Here is a 12879-nt window from a genome sequence, read left to right as displayed (position 1 = left end):
GAAAGTTCAGTAGAAGTATCTTAAACAAATTATTTCCTCATATTTAGCTTTTAATGTAAGTGCAAAAGGAATTGAGGACAAAAATCAATGCCCATTTAAACGTGAAAAGAATTAAGTATAAAATAATGTCCTGAGTAAGAAGAAAGCATTGCCTTATTGTTTAATTGTAGGTTTTGGGCAATATAAAATATGTCATAATCACCAGCATCTTAGAATTAGATAAATATGATAATGGCAGTGTAATGCAAGAGAGAGTGGTTTCTGAATAGGGATTTGGCGAATGCTGATGTCATAAACTATTTTTAAGACTATAGAAAAATGAATTTATGGGGAATATAAGTGAATTCCATTGATAAGAAAAATATATGATGGAGATATCAAGTCAATCAACAATTGGAAATATGCCCATAGGTTTGAAAAGAAGTTAAGGGCTATAGGCATATACTTGGGAACCATCAGTGGAGATGTGAATATGATTGTTTTGAAAAAGAAGGTAATGAGAAATGAATAGAACTGAGGGTGAGATTTTAATTAAATGAGACATAGAAAACTAAGAACTGCCTGGCATTTAATTGACTAGTAGCTAGGATTGTCACATGTTATTCAGGACCCAATCATAACCAGTCTTTATGAGCAAGCAGTAGATCAACAGGCAATGAAATATTCTAATTGGCTGTGAGAACTGGGTGACATTTTTCAAGCCATATTGATATATCAATTATACTCACTATACCCAAATAATATCCTAGTTAAAAAAATGAAAATACACTGTAAAAGTTGATTCTTGGGTTCTTTTTCACTATACATGCAGGGTATATATTTTTGGTATACATGTGCATAATGACTCTTTTTGAAATCACTCTGATTGTGTCCCTAAGACCAAGTATATATTTCCATATCAATGCTTACCATGATGCTCTCCCATTTCCTGCTTACTTGTCAGTTTACTCCCCTTTGAATCCATGGTCTATCTACTTGGCAGTAATAATGGAGAAAACATTTGGAGGGAAAACTGCTGCCATTCTCATTCAACTCCATATTCGTATTCTTAGTCCACATTCTCAACTTACGATCATGTTCCTTCTACATAAATCCTCAGATAAAGGCAGAAAAACTTTAACTCAATATGGGTGCAGGGTTCTGAATTGAAGAGCTCACAGTTTCTCTCTCTGTCCTGCAGGAAACATTTCTAACTGATTCCTGCCTGGATTCCTAAACTTGATTCCAGATAGCTTATCTCTAGCCATGTTTTTGCTTCAGTCTTCCTACTGCTGAAGTTTTGAATTCTAATCTTGTTGCTTCCAAATTCAGATGATACCTTGGACAAGAAATCTTCCTTTGGCTATATCGCTAAGTGACCTTTAGGGGGTTCCTAGAGATAAAGAGATTGTAGTACCCACTCACCTCCTATACTGACACCAAAACCCATGTTTTCCATCAGTACTAAGATGGAGGTATGAAGTCAAAAGTAGGAAGGAAATAACAAGTAGTGCATGGGGGAAATCCTAAATCCTAAATCACAGGACATAACTAGATCAAGTTCTCAGAGATCATTCAAGGACAGCTAAGTATAGACCTAGAATAGTCAGTGAATGAGTTCAGATCAAAACCCTAAGAAGAGATTTGAAAATACTACATGGTCTTTTGAAATAATATTGAGTCTGTGAGCTATTTTCATTATTTGTTTAAGTTCGACAATATTCAGCCACAATAAAAGAAACACCATTGTTTTTACTCTGCTTAATGGTGTACAACTCGTTAATTCTGGGAAAAAATCATTAGGGACCTTAGCCAAATAATAAATAAAATATACAAGGTCATTCTCAAATGAGAATAACATTGAAGCATTTAGATTTATTGATTTTAAATTTAAAAAGTTTAAGTAGAATTATTTTCTCATAGGTTTGGCATTTATTTGCAGTCATTAGCACTAATGTTAATTCTGATAATAAGAATTACAATACTCTTATGATTCCAATACGACATTAAATAAAGTATTCACCGGAATTTCATTTCTACAGAAAAGGATTGCTTTCAAGTTTTTACCTTTTTGGACAAAATTGAAAGGGTCGGTCTATTCCAGCTGTCTGTAAAGTATTAGGAATTTATCTAGAGACACTTCCTCTGCTCTGGAACTGGTATTTCCTTCTGTTATTTACTCAGTGATTCTTGGAGGAAGAGTCCCTTCTTCTTAGCTTTATTTATCTATGAAGATCTAAAATATATAAGCACAAAGGTCAAGAAAAAGATCACAGATCAAGAAGTCAATAAAGATCAAAATTTACAACGCCTCCCCCATCACCAAAAAAAAAAAAAAAAAGGATGGAACTGAACTGGAGACCAGAGGTCGTGTGAGAGGCTAAACACAGATGAAAACACGGGAGTCACAAGGTGAGCTGTGTCCCACCAATGCACTCAATTCCCATCCCAAGGGCCAAGGAAGGTACTAGCACCCATTCCATTCCCTGAAGTTGAGGCAGCAAGATCTCCAAGAAAAGCACCCTCATTCAATAAAGCATGATTTCTGAAAACTCTGTTAGTGTGTCAAGCCTGCGGCACATTCAGAATAATAAGAATGCATAGGTAACAAATTCACGGATGTTGCTTCAGCTTTTCAAGCTGAGACTAACTTAGGTCCAAGAACTTCAAAAACTGCCATTGACCTATGCCTTTTCTGCAGCCCTCCAAAAAATCAGTCTCTGAGGCATTCTTAACAGAAGAGTCTTGGACACGATATACATTTCTCTCTCCAAAGACACAGAACAAACTCTTTTGCTGGCACAGCAGCTCACTCACTGCTGTGTCTTCATCTGTATACTGGGAATAGTAATACTTGTCATGTAGGATTAATCGCTGTAATGTGCATAAAATACTTTGAGCTTCTCAGATAGAGGACCCCTTAAATATGACATATTAACATTAAAATGATTGCATGTAAAGGTGCAGTTACTATACAACTGAAAACCTGGTGATCTTTTTCACTGATCCATGGATTATGGCTATATTTAATTACTGTAAAGTGCATAGAATGTCTTTTTGAAATAAGAGCTGAAAAGACATTTTTTTGGCTCAGGTGTTAGTGGAATATTTTCTTTATTCCAAGCCAAGTACAAAACATTATAAAGAACACTGAAAATGAGCTAATCTTGCGGGGTTATTCGGCACATATTAAGCATGCAACCTAGGGAATAGAGTTGTAGAAAGCTAAAACCGCCTCTTTCTAAAATGTCTACTACTTATTTATAGAAACACAACCCAGTGGTTTGCTCCGATTTCTTTCAATCAAGAACTCCTGCTGTTTATTTCCCTTATGAATATATTCTTTGGATTTTTTCATCTACCAGGCAAACATTTATTACATAACGATGTCATTGCCTTTTTATTAACATGTGCTAATTGGTTCTTAATGAGTTAGAGCTAATCAACATGGTTTAGAATGAAATTCTTAACAACAGTAACAGCAACTGCAGGAACCTCAACAGAAGAAAATTATACCCTTCTGGGTGCATCCCATCGTGAGTAAGCATGCTTTTTTATCTGTTTATAGGAAAATGCAAATACCTTTATTAGCTAAAATACTCCTAGCTTAGATGACCCCAGTTTTGAAATCGATGCTACAAGAACCAAATTTCAATTCGGGACAAGAGCTCTCACAAAAAACAGTTTTCTTGAGATGGTGTTTAGGGCTTAAGAAGACTCCAGCACTGTTTGAAGTGCATTAAATGTGCCAACACTCTTAATCGCTAACGGCCATATGAGATAAACTATTATTATCATTCCCATTTTCACAGATAAGGAAACTGGACAGGAATGGAGTATTCTGATATAGGTCAGAAACTTGGATCTACAGAAAGAAAGGAAGATCCTCAAATAATTAATAAATCAAGCATTCACTACATGACAATTAGAAAAGCAATTCATATTAAAAAATGAGTAATGATGCCCACCGATAGCCATCTAATCAGTATTCATTAAACATCCAAGTTGATTGAGCGCCCACCTTCTCTTCCTATATCTCCCAATGAGAAGGATAATGCATGAATTCTTCTTGAGGGCCGTCACGCCTGCCTTACCCCTCACTCCCCAACTCTTTCTCCAATCTATACCCAGTAATTACCAATACTAACTCAACCACTTCCCTACTCCACCTACAGAACTGTCCTGTCAGCAAACTCACCTAGAGGAGATCTCAAGGTCAGTCATACGGAATATTTACCATTCCGATCAGGGGAGGGGCATCCTTTCTGGCACCTGAAGTGTGGTGTTACTGGAACACTACTCTTTACACACTCATCCCCTTATAAACGACCACTACCTGGTAGCCAGCACTATGAGGGCGGTGAGTGGGGAAAAGGACAAGAATAGAGCACACTCCTGATCTTAAACATTCATGAACCACAGTAAAAAGAATAAAAGGGATGTAAATTCAGTGTTTCCATACATCAAGCTTGAGTCCAAATGACCCACCCATAACAGCAACAAATGGCTCAAAATAAGCACCCATAAAGGCTGGCTGTATTATTTATATCCCATGAGTCAAAATTTAAAGCAGCTATTTAAAAACATTTTAACAGAAACTCAACTTTTCAAATCCAGGTAACAGAACATTTGGGGAGGGGATAAGACTTGGAAAGCCTCAGGGACTGCCTTCCTGCCTGCCTTCCTTCTTTCTTTCCTTCCTTCCTTCTTTCTTTCCTTCCTTCCTTCTTTCTTTCCTTCCTTCCTTCTTTCTTTCCTTCCTTCCTTCCTTCCTTCCTTCCTTCCTTCCTTCCTTCCTTCCTTCCTTCCTTCCTTCCCTCCTTCTTTCCTTCCTTTCTTCTTTCCTTCCTTCCTCTCCCTTTCCCTCCTTCCCTCCCTCCCTCTTTTTTTCTTTCCTTCCAGCCTTCCTTTCTCTTCTCTTTCTCCCTCTCTCCCTTTCCCTTCCTCCATTCCCTCTATTATTTCTTTTTATTTTCTTTATTTCTCGGAAAAGAGTAGACACACCCCTGGAAATGTCTGAATAGCTACTGTTCTTTTATTAAATAAAATAATAATTCTATATATCACAAATTCCTGTGTCCAATGTTTAAGCAACAGACTTCTTTTTTCTCTTCACTTCTATGAGACGTATATAGTCACAGGCAAGAAAAAGAAAGGAAGCAGTATTTTTAAAAAATAAAAAGGCAATGTAAATTAAATATGGACATTTACAAACATTTTCCTTTTAAGTTTTTGAACACCTGATCAAAATCATCAAGTGAAGCAATGCACTGCCTTTTATAGAAACGCCTACTAATTACTATAAAATGTATTTGAGTCCTGGGATTTATTACATAATATTTTAAGCATTGAAATTGTTTTAGAAATAAGATGCTACAAGTTTTTGATTCGGTTGATAGTATATAGATTGCAATGTCACTGAATTCCAACAGCAGTATGACACATAATAAACATCTTAGCTTGAATGGCATGCATAATCTTACTTTACAATAATTACTTGCTGAACTCACCTTACTAGAAGGCAAGTATCATGACTATCTTTCGGAAACATGAAAAAGCAGTTTGTTATTCTCGCCTACATTCTCGGGGTTTTATAGGCCAGTTCATTTTGTCTCCACTGTGAAATACCTTAAAAGGTAACCTGGTATTCTGACTCTAGTAGTCATTTATTACACCCGTTAATCTTGTAAAATTGCCCTCTGGATGTAATAATTTGTTATTCTTTTATTAGACTTTCGTCTGCAGACTGTGTTTATCATAAAGATGTCACCATTGTGATGCCTAGCAACCATTACAATGTTCTGGAGGTGTTTGCATATATTTTCCTGGGGGAGAGCGCTGCATGGTCCCTGCATGGGAGAGCTGTCAGTGGATTCTGATGTAGGAAGATAAAAAGAGCCCCTGCTGCAGCCTCCAATAAACTCAAGTCACGGCCTGAAAGCAGTGACTGGGCATCACTATATCGTGTTAGAAAATGTGTCAATTATCACATGGATTGCCTAAGGGGATTGCCTGGGTCTAGGTCATAAAACCATCAAGACTGAAGGGGGAAAAAATTGATAAAGAAGTCAGTTGAATTAATTGATAACAAGGGCGCCTGTATATGGAATGTTCATTGCCACTCGAGAGCCCCAAATTTTTGTCTGGGAAGCTTTCCCATGGAGAGTCCCATGAGTAAAACTAAAGCTGTCTATCTTCTGCGACATAAAGTATGTATAACTGGCATTTGGGGCATTTCCTAAAAGCCGGTAGGTAGCTGTCAAACTAGTCAAAAAGCCATAAAAATAAAAATAAAATCATGCTAATGATGTTACAGTTGTTTTGCTATTATTGCTATTCTTAATATACAGTGCCACTGTTTATATGTGAATGCAGTGGGGACCACTTAAATATGTAGCCCGGGGCCTAAGTCATGGAAGCTGTATGCACATTTATGGAGGTTTCTGTGCAATTTACTTAGGGGAAGGGGACAAGTACACATTTTCATACGTTTACAGTGATTTCTGAGCTCCTTCAATGACCCCTTTTCAAACTTCCTTGTTTTCCCCTTAAATTACTGAATTATAGTTACGGCCTTTGTATCCGACGAGTCCTTTTCAGAAATCACTATTTACTAGGTATCAGAATAATCCTTACAGAAACGGGTTGTCCACAGAACATGCCAAAACTACCATTCAAGCAGTTTTATAGAAAAAAAAAGTTTTATTAAAGAACAACAAAGAAGTATTGTTTGATTGACGATATTGAGTAGGCGCTTTGCTCAAAATATTCCGGCAGCCAGCCACACACAGAGGTATCCCGGATTACTGCTTCAGAGATTTCAAAAGGAAACATATCACTCTCAAAGTATATCATTAGGGCATTGGCACAGGCCAGAAAGTTAACCATCACTTTATCACTATCACTGCTAAACAAAAAGTTTCCCCTATACTCGATTTTCCATTGTATAAAGAACATATGAAAAGGCATGACGTCTCTCACTCAAAATATCATAAGTGATATATTTTTTATAATAAGAGTAATGGTTATGGGGATGACAATTATGAATGATATTTCCCAGTGCAGATTTCTCTTCTGGCACCTGATGCTTTCTTCAAAACTAAAAACAAAATTTGCATCAGAAGAAACCATACCAGTAAAAACCAACTTCCTTAAAGTATTTAATGAATACCTTCCATGTCTTCTACGTGAAGTGTGTTCTCTCTATTTACTGGCCAGCACTCCAGTGAAGCAAGCAGAAGTCTTACTAAGCCTTCTCTTACATTGATTATATTTTGGTATAATTGGTACTATTTTCCATTTGTGCAAAGTTAGACAGCAATACAAACCTCCATAGAGAGATGTTTAAGCTTTTAATTTATACTCTATATCCAGTAAAGATACAGCAGGCTCCACACCTGAAAACATACCTTCGCCAGGTGCTAGCTGTGCAGTTGCTTAAGTTATAGGTGACTTAAGTTATGTATCTGAAAGAAAATGTGTAATATGATAATACCTGCTCACCCGGCCTCACAGAACTAGTATGAAAACCAAATGGAACAACTGCTGTTAAAATGTTTCAGAAACTGTGGTGTACCACAAAATATTAGTTATAATTATCAACATTAGGCTTGAATTACTTTAGTCTATCACTATTATCTGTCACTATTATTTTCAAAATACAGTCAATTATAAATTGCCTGGGATTTTTGAAACAGACCAAAATCTTCCTTTTGAGAGCTAAATAAAACAAGAGAAGGGCTCTTCCAGATAGATATCAGGGTATCAATTTACAATGTTCTTTATCCTTTCTTGATTATGATTACAGGAATTTGCTCTGAAGGAGGATGGGTGGTGAGGCTATTGCCCAAATATATGAAAAATCCACATCCTGACCTGGGATTACGCAATGTGAGTTTGGAGACCATTCAGGTTCTCTATCTTCAGAATGATTCCAAAATAAAGGCAGAGTGGGTTAGGGATAGCCGGGATTTTGTAATATACAACTTTAGTTCAGAGATCATATTACACCAGATTACATTAAAAAGTCCTAGCAATTGTCTCTGAGTACTAAAATGTAATTGGACCTGCTGTAATAATGTGGGGTGTGGAAAATACACATTAAAACTGACCTGAGTTGTCTGCTATAGTTTTCAATGAAGAGTTTCCTTTATCTTATTGCAACAAATTTATCTTCGAAGGATATCACAGGAAAGAAACGGGCAACTCTTCAAACAAGATAAATGGAAACTTTGTAATGAAAACTTCTGCGTCTCAGGTTGACAACGAGACCCACTCATCTGTACGTGTGACATCATAACTCACGAAAAAGGAGTGCCAGTAGAAGAACCATGTTCTCTTGGATAATAAATAAAGAATGTGCTGGAATCTGGACTGGAGGCCTCCCTCTTGGCCACAGCAGAATTGCTTCTGAACTAGCTCTCCAATAGCTGACAGAAAGCAAATACAAACGGTCACCAACTTAGGATTCTTTGACTCCACGATGGTGCGAAACCGATACCCGTTCATTAGAAACCATACCTCAGATTCTGCATGTCGACACTTCCCGGGCTAGTGATATACAGTACGACACTCTCTCATGAGGCTGGGCAGCGGCAGCCACAGCTCCCAGTCGGCCAGGCGGTCACCAGGGTAAATGGCCGGCACTCTACAGTGTACTGTGTGGCCAGCGTGTTTTGGATATTGCGTGTTCTGTTTTCGCATCCCATCATGTCTACAAAACACCCAGCTGTGTCTCCTGCTTCTGGTGATTAGAAGAGGAAGGCAGTTACCCCTGAGATGAAATGCTGATAACTGCCTGATCGTAGGCTAATGGAAGTGTTCTGAGCACGTTTAAGGAGGGCGAGGGTACATGATGGTGTTCAGTAGGTGAGGTGCATTAAATGCGTTTTCGACAACGCTATTTCCCATTTACAATGGGTTTATGGGAACGTCACCCCATCCTAAGTTGAGGAGCATCTGCAATTAAATTGGTAGGAAATACAACATGGTTTATTAGTTGGAATTAGAGTCACCTCAAGTGATAGGAACCCAGAATAAAAGTGGATAAAATAAAGTCTTTCACACACAGTCTGAGGCTCTGAAGCTCGGAGCTCTAATGTGTTTCAAGATTAAAGGACTGTGGGTTCCTTATGTCACTTACATGTAGCGTTTATCTCATCGTTCAAGATGGCTGGTCAAGCTCCAACAATCCAAATTCACATTCTAACCAGAAGAATGGTTGGAGGAGAAGGCACCGTGCATTACTCAGGAGAAAAAGCGAAGCTACTGACACAGCCCAAACATGTGATTCAAGAACAAAGAAAACATTTGATTTCCTTACATGCATCGTTCCAGGCTGATCACCCTGGCTGCTCTTCACTTCAGTGGTCAGTAAGGGACACAGATTCCATCCACCTTTTTTCATCATCGTCTCTGGTCTTAGTTCCGACAGTGGAACCTAGAACATAGATATATCCACCTTTCAGCTCACAGGAAGGGAAAGATAGAACATACATGTAATATTCTACACCCTGGACCTAGAAATGACACATATCAATCACTTCTACTCATCTTTTAATGGCAAGACTGTCACTCCATGGCTACATACAGGAGTGACTAAGGCTGGAGAATGCAGTGTCTGCCTGGGCATCTGCTTCCCAGCTACAAATTTATTATTATGGGAAAAGAAAGAAAAAAAATACAAATTTTAGTTTATATTTAAAAGCCTGCTCCACAAATGGCCTAGGCATTGCTCTTAAAGACATGTGCGACAGACACATACAATACTTCCATTTCCTGGAGCATATTTGTGTGGCCCCAGATATTTACAATTGAGACTGGGGAAATACAGCCTTTATTGTGGACAGCTGTCAGACGAGTGAAAGAAAAATCACATTCTAATAAGAGAAAATTGAGTTTCCTCTATATCATACAGTCAGAATAAGTGTATTAAGCAAAAGATATTATAATTTGAGTGTAAAGCACAATACATAAGGAAGAACATATTCTTAATGGAGTCAGAATTGAAGTGATGGTGGAATAATAGAACAAGAATATGGTTGAGAAGAGAGATACACAAACCTGAGTTGTTAAGATAAATTTTAATAACCAAGTTAAACTGCTTTTGTTAACAGTTAAAATCATTACCCTGTAGAATAACATTAATTACTTTGTTACTACATTCTTAATATGTCAGTTTCCTTGATGATCCAACTTAGTAGATTCCTCTAGAAAATGTATCCTTCTTACTGTACTTTGGTTCATTTCTATAGGAATAATAACTAACAGGTTTGGGGCAATTCTCAAAACTATTTTACCAATTTATTAATTTAAGAACCTGGTATCTGTTGATATTTAAGTCATGCCAAACACAGTTTGGGCATTCAGGATTCAATAACAGAACAAGTGAAAACCCATGGTCCCATGACGCTTATGTTGTAGTAGGGAAAGCGGGCTGTGGACAAAGGCTGTAGAGAACATCATTTGAAAATCAAGGCTAATGGAAAAATAAGATGGGATGGTCGGTTAGCTCAGTTGTTTAGAGCGTGGTGCTAGTAACACTAAGGTTGCTGGTTTGATCCCCACATGGGGCACGGTGAGCTGCACCGTTCGTAAAAAATAAAAAAATAAAGAAGAAGAAATAAAAAGAGGAGGACATAGAGTGATAGGGGTGAGGTAGGTGTTACTATAGTTAGTGGGGTCAGGAAAAGCAGCTTTGATGAGAATGGCATCAGAACAGAGATCCCAACGACCTGACACAGAGAATGGGAGGAGAAGAAGCAGAGATGTGAAATGGGACCAAATCATGAGCATCTTTTAGGACATTCTAAGGATGTCACATTTAATTCTGAGTGAGAAGGGCAGCCCTAAGATGACACCAAGCATAAGTCACTTATAGTGTTTCCCGAAAATAAGACCTAGCCGGACAATCAGCTCTAATGTATCTTTTGGAGCAAAAAATTACTATAAGACCTGGTCTTATTTTACTATAAGACTGGTATATTATAATATATAATATAATATAATGTAATGTAATGTAATGTAATGTAATATAATATAATAAATATAATATAATATAATAAATATAATACCAGGTCTTATACTAATTTTTGCTCCGAAAGACGCATTACAGCTGATTGTCTGGCTAGGTTTTATTTTGGGAAAATATGCTATTCTTCTTTTATCGCAATTGGATTACTCTGGCTGTAGGGTGACCAGTTAGGAGTGTCCTGTGATAGTCTAGATAAGAGTCCAGATAATGTTGGCCTTGAGATGCAGCCAGATACTGGACAAAGCGTGCTGATGGTTTGGATATGGTGTGCTGAACAATAAAGAAAATCTAGGTGGATTAAGTACTTTGAAGCACTTAGAAGAATGGATGGATGTGCCACGTATGGGTACGGGGAACCGCCAATGGGTCAGCTGTGGAGGGAATCAGGACTCAGGTTTGGGACATGCTCATTCTGAGATAGGTATTTCCATGTAGTCTTGTTACATCACCACACCTTACAATCATTCTGGCATTTGGAAGTCCTGGAAAATTTTCTGTACAGGAAAGAGGAAAGCCATTATTTTTCAAAATAAAAAGTTTTGATTTCAAGTGAAGTACGTGGGTTAAGTCATATTCCATCACACTAATTTTCTGAGTACTGGGTGTTGTACTTTAGAGGTGACAGCCAGGAAGTTGACATTTTTTTCTTTTTCCTGACAAAACATTTAGATCTGATCACCATACCTTAGAGGGCTCTGAGTCTAAGATGGAATGAACCAGAATCAACTAGGAACTTAGGAATGATTGGAAAAATGTTATTTTCCTTCAAAAGGGCAAGAACAAATTTAATTTACCCAGAAAGCTAATCTAGAAATAATACTGAAATCTCTATACTCATATATATATATATATACATATATATGTGTGTGTGTGTGTGTGTAAGCAAAACACACACACACACGCACGCACACGTTTAATATATTGCTAAAAGGTAAACGAGGACACCACAGACACTGTCAGATACAGTAAGATCAGACTAACAACATTTATCCAAGAGAACATTACCAGGGAGAGATCATAAGAGAAAATATTTGTTAAAATATTATATAATACTATGGACCAAAAACTCTTTTTCTCTGATCAGTAAGAAGTAGTGAGTGATCTGCCCGTTGGTCAGCCTCATGACTTACGTACATGATAGAAGATACATAGCACACTAGAGCCAGCTGGCTCTGTGTGTAGGGTACACAATAAACTGATTCTGAATCCTTGAATGGAGGCACAAACACAAATACATGTGTGTGTGTACACTGTGTGTCTGCTTCCTCTCAGCTACCCTCGTTAGGCGGATGAAGGCTCAGACACACGTTGAATGTAACTGCTAGTAAATATGGTAACTATTTTCTTCTACTAAAGTTACAAAAATTCTTTGAATTTTATATCAGGGAGTAAATTTGTAATGGAAAATGATATTTGATGGTGTTTAAATGCAGAGTGTGTCACTTTATAAAGCATAGGACTCTTTTAAGTTATTTTTTTTTTAACTTCTTGACATGTGTCATGATTTGGAATTCTGCTCTCATGGGATAAATGCCAGATTACATGGTGTAGTATTTTTATCCTCTGCACTTTTGCTGTAGAAGCATACGACATCAAAGGACAGGCAGATCACTCACATCAGCAGAAAATGGAATAGGACTATAATGTGCTGGCTTTGATCTTGCCTTCTAGTAATTATCTTGGCTACATGCATGCATGGAGAGGGAGATTTAAATTAATAAGGCCAAGAAATCCTAGAAAATGTAAGAGGTATCCCTGAATATAAACGTTGCCTCTCTTCAACGCGGTAGATTGCAGTGGAGTCTACAAAGTTGTGGGTTGTTAATTTCAAGCATGAACCCTGAAATGTGATTCTCTCTTAAACTTGT

The 12879-nt window shown here is 37.5% G+C and overlaps 1 long non-coding RNA gene across 1 annotated transcript in view; it reads right to left on the bottom strand.

Annotated features, from left to right (window-relative positions):
- Positions 1–9301: 9301 nt before the first annotated feature.
- The window catches only part of LOC109444085 (uncharacterized), a 181305-nt gene continuing 177727 nt past the window's right edge, over positions 9302–12879 (bottom strand). Inside the window, exon 4 of the long non-coding RNA XR_016021678.1 lies at positions 9302–9418. This is a non-coding gene — a long non-coding RNA (uncharacterized LOC109444085). The remainder of the gene's footprint in view (positions 9419–12879) is intronic.

This window comes from Rhinolophus sinicus, chromosome 7, assembly GCF_057876585.1.
Source record: "Rhinolophus sinicus isolate RSI-liver-muscle chromosome 7, RSI-T2T, whole genome shotgun sequence".
NCBI lineage: Eukaryota > Metazoa > Chordata > Mammalia > Chiroptera > Rhinolophidae > Rhinolophus > Rhinolophus sinicus.
This window is presented reverse-complemented; position numbering and strand designations above follow the sequence as displayed.